Source organism: Salvelinus namaycush, chromosome 32 (genome assembly GCF_016432855.1).
Source record: "Salvelinus namaycush isolate Seneca chromosome 32, SaNama_1.0, whole genome shotgun sequence".
NCBI lineage: Eukaryota > Metazoa > Chordata > Actinopteri > Salmoniformes > Salmonidae > Salvelinus > Salvelinus namaycush.
Genome location: NC_052338.1, coordinates 4,523,376 through 4,528,115, shown reverse-complemented (window position 1 = coordinate 4,528,115; position 4,740 = coordinate 4,523,376).

Here is a 4,740-nt window from a genome sequence, read left to right as displayed (position 1 = left end):
CACGGGTTGAGACATTCTTACTAATCTGCTAGAGAACCAGTTTGGATTTAAGTTTAACTTTGGTATGACTGAAGCCTTTAGTGAGGTCTAATGCTTTAATATTTAATCATTTCTGCCCCCCCGAATTCATTATAAACTCAGCAAAAAAAGAAACGTCCTCTCACTGCCAACTGCGTTTATTTTCAGCAAACCTAACGTGTAAATATTTGTATGACCATAACAAGATTCAACACCTGAGACATAAACTGAAAAAGTTCCATAGACATGTGACTAACAGAAATGTAATAATGTGTCCCTGAACAAAGGGGGGGGGGTTCAAAATAAGTAACAGTCATTACTATACATAACTAACCCATTGTATAAGAGATTCTCCAAAATGGAAATATTCCAGGCATTCGTAGATAAATTCCAGTCATACTTTATCAAAAGCCTTTTCAAAGTCAGCTATGAATGCCAGGCCTGGTTTCCCAGATTTTTCATAGTGTTCTATTGTGTCCAGTATTTGTCTTACATTATCTCCAATGTATCGTCCATGGAAAAACCCTGTCTGACTAGGATGAATAATATCCGACAATACCTTTTTAATTCTATGCACTATGCATTTTGCTAGAATTTTTGCATCACAACACTGAAGTGTAAAGGGCCTCCAATTTTTTTAAATGGTCTGGATCTTTATACACTGCTCAAAAAAATAAAGGGAACACTAAAATAACACATCTTAGATCTGAATGAATGAAATATTCTTATTAAATACTTTTTTCTTTACATAGTTGAATGTGCTGACAACAAAATCACACAAAAATTATCAGTGGAAATCAAATTTATCAACCCATGGAGGTCTGGATTTGGAGTCACACTCAAAATTAAAGTGGAAAACCACACTACAGGCTGATCCAACTTTGATGTAATGTCCTTAAAACAAGTCAAAATGAGGCTCAGTAGTGTGTGTGGCCTCCACCTGCCTGTATGACCTCCCTACAACGCCTGGGCATGCTCCTGATGAGGTGGCGGATGGTCTCCTGAGGGATCTCCTCCCAGACCTGGACTAAAGCATCCGCCACCTCCTGGACAGTCTGTGGTGCAACGTGGCGTTGGTGGATGGAGCGAGACATGATGTCCCAGATGTGCTCAATTGGATTCAGGTCTGGGGAACGGGCGGGCCAGTCCATAGCATCAATGCCTTCCTCTTGCAGGAACTGCTGACACACTCCAGCCACATGAGGTCTAGCATTGTCTTGCATTAGGAGGAACCCAGGGCCAACCGCACCAGCATATGGTCTCACAAGGGGTCTGAGGATCTCATCTCGGTACCTAATGGCAGTCAGGCTACCTCTGGCGAGCACATGGAGGGCTGTGCGGCCCCCCAAAGAAATGCCACCCCACACCATGACTGACCCACCGCCAAACCGGTCATGCTGGAGGATGTTGCAGGCAGCAGAACGTTCTCCACGGCGTCTCCAGACTCTGTCACGTCTGTCACGTGCTCAGTGTGAACCTGCTTTCATCTGTGAAGAGCACAGGGCACCAGTGGCGAATTTGCCAATCTTGGTGTTCTCTGGCAAATGCCAAACGTCCTGCACGGTGTTGGGCTGTAAGCACAACCCCCACCTGTGGACGTCGGGCCCTCATACCACCCTCATGGAGTCGGTTTCTGACCGTTTGAGCAGACACATGCACATTTGTGGCCTGCTGGAGGTCATTTTGCAGGGCTCTGGCAGTGCTCCTCCTGATCCTCCTTGCACAAAGGCGGAGGTAGCGGTCCTGCTGCTGGGTTGTTGCCCTCCTACGGCCTCCTCCACGTCTCCTGATGTACTGGCCTGTCTCCTGGTAGCGCCTCCATGCTCTGGACACTACGCTGACAGACACAGCAAACCTTCTTGCCACAGCTCGCATTGATGTGCCATCCTGGATGAGCTGCACTACCTGAGCCACTTGTGTGGGTTGTAGACTCCGTCTCATGCTACCACTAGAGTGAAAGCACCGCCAGCATTCAAAAGTGACCAAAACATCAGCCAGGAAGCATAGGAACTGAGAAGTGGTCTGTGGTCACCACCTGCAGAACCACTCCTTTATTGGGGGTGTCTTGCTAATTGCCTATCATTTCCACCTGTTGTCTATTCCATTTGCACAACAGCATGTGAAATGTATTGTCAATCAGTGTTGCTTCCTAAGTGGACAGTTTGATTTCACAGAAGTGTGATTGACTTGGAGTTACATTGTGTTGTTTAAGTGTTCCCTTTATTTTTTTGAGCAGTGTATTTACAACTTGGGTACTGTTTCAGTAACAATTACATCAGACCTTGTTGAGTATCTGATAATCTAGCATTTTTATAGGAGTGGTTAAAACATGCTATAACGGTCCTCTGAGTACATTAAAAAAGGTTTGGTAACCTCAACTGGTATGCCATCCAGCCCTGGAGTTTTCCCAGACTTAAATGCTTTAATTGCATCAAGCAGTTCCTCCGTAATTTGGCTTTCACATGAGTCTTTCTGGACAGCTGTTCATTCTACATTATTAATAGAAAACAAAATCCTTACAATTATCTTCGGTTGGTGGAAATAGTGGAGACTGAAACGAAAACATATGCTTAAAGTACTTTGCTTCCTCTTTCAAAATATTGTTTGGTTAATCATGAATGACTGACATTTGTTACAAGTTTCAGTCAATTATTTTTGGTAGCATTTCTATGTTGAAAAGAAAATATTCCATTCATTTTGCTTTATTATTATAATAAATTACACTTGAATAAGTTAAGGGCCCCAATCGCCCCAAAGCTTGTGACAGTGCTTCAAAGATTCTGTACAGTTATTCTCTTCAACCATTAAAAGGTTGTGGAGGTCTGCAGTGGTTGTTGTCTGTTGAGGAGGTATGGACTCTGAGAGAAATTTAAGGTTATAATGTCTATACACAGCATTCAACGGAAACTTTTCCATTATTTTGGTCCCCCCTCCTCTCAGGACTACTCCCTTAAATGTTTCACCAAATTACAAACACATACAGTACATATGGAATTATCTCAGAGTTTGTTACAGTACCTCTTTCTCTTCCCATGTTCCATTGCGGTCCATGCTGACACACACAGACCCTCCTGTCCAGCTCGCTCCACTCTTACCCTGAGTCCCGTACTTCAAACCAATCCAGGGTTTTGTCTCGCTATCTAGAGTCTTTCACTTGAATGAAAATGTCGTCCATGTGAGATCTGTTGTTTACAGTGACTAAAGTGCTGGTGCCATTGGCCTTTGCCCATGTCTTTGTGTTACTACTGTAAACACAGGAAAATAAAACTAACTAAGCACAGGAAATAAAACGAATATTCAAAAGTCCTTGCACACATAACACCCAGCTGGTGAGGATGATATAACTGAGTAGAACAATCCTTCTACACCAGACTGACAACATTACCTACATCCTTAATTCCTTTACATTTCAATGCAATAATATGCTAATCTTTATGCAACACTTTTAACTGCCACCTGTTATAATATATTTATGTATTTGATGATATATAATAATATAGAATATTTATAAATACAGTGCATTGGGAAAGTATTCAGACCCCTGGACTTTTTCCACATTTTGTTACGTTACAGCCTTATTCTAAAATGGATTAATCTACACACAATACCGCATAATGACAAAGCAAAAACAGGTAAAAACATTTTTGCAAATAAAAATAAATGACATCACATTTACATAAGTTTTCAGACCCTTTACTCAATACTTTGTTGAAGCACCTTTGGCAGCGATTACAGCCTTGAGTCTTCTTGGTTATGCTTAGCACACCTGTATTTGGGGAGTTTCTTCCATTCTTCTCTGCAGGTCCTCTCAAGCTCTGAGGTTGGATGGGTAGCGTCGCTGCACAGCTATTTCAAATAAAATAAAATTGTATGTGGCACATGCGGCCAATACAACAGGTGTAGACCGTACCGTGAAATGCTTACTTACAAGCCCTTAACCAACAATTCAGTTTTAATAAAATAGAGTTAAGAAAAGATTTACTAAAGTAAAAAATAAAACTTTTTTAAAATTAACACAATAAAAATAACAATAATGAGGCTATATACAGGGGGTACAGGTACCGAGTCAATGTGCAGGGGGTCGACCTTCGTCTCTCCCGAGCCCATACGGGAGTTGTAGCGATGAGACAAGATAGTAATTACTAGCAATTGGATACCATGAAAATTGTGGAGAAAAGGGGGTAAAATAAAAAAAATAAAAAAATAATAAGTGCATCTACGACGTCATCCCCACAGTGACCGTACGTACATATCCCAACCAGAAGCCATGGATTACAGGCAACAGCCGCACTGAGCACAAAAGCTGACGCTTTTAAGGAGCAGGACACTAATCCGGACACTTATAAGAAATCCCACTACGACCTCCGGCGAGCCATCAAACAGGCAAAACGTCAATAAAGGACTACTACACCGGCTCTGACACTCGTTGGATGTGGTAAGGCTGGCAAGCTCTCACCGATTACATGCATACTCAGAACATGAGCTGACCAGCTGGCAAGTGTCTTCACTGACATTTTCAACCTCTCAACCTCTCTCTGTAATACGTACAGGTTTCAAGCAGACCACTATAGTCCCTGTGCCCAAGAAAGCCAAGGTAACCTGTCTAAATGACTATCGCCCCGTAGCACTCACATCTGTAGCCATGAAATGCTTTGAAAGTCTGGTCATGGCTCACATCAACACTATCATCCTAGACACCCTGGATCCACTCCAATTCACAGG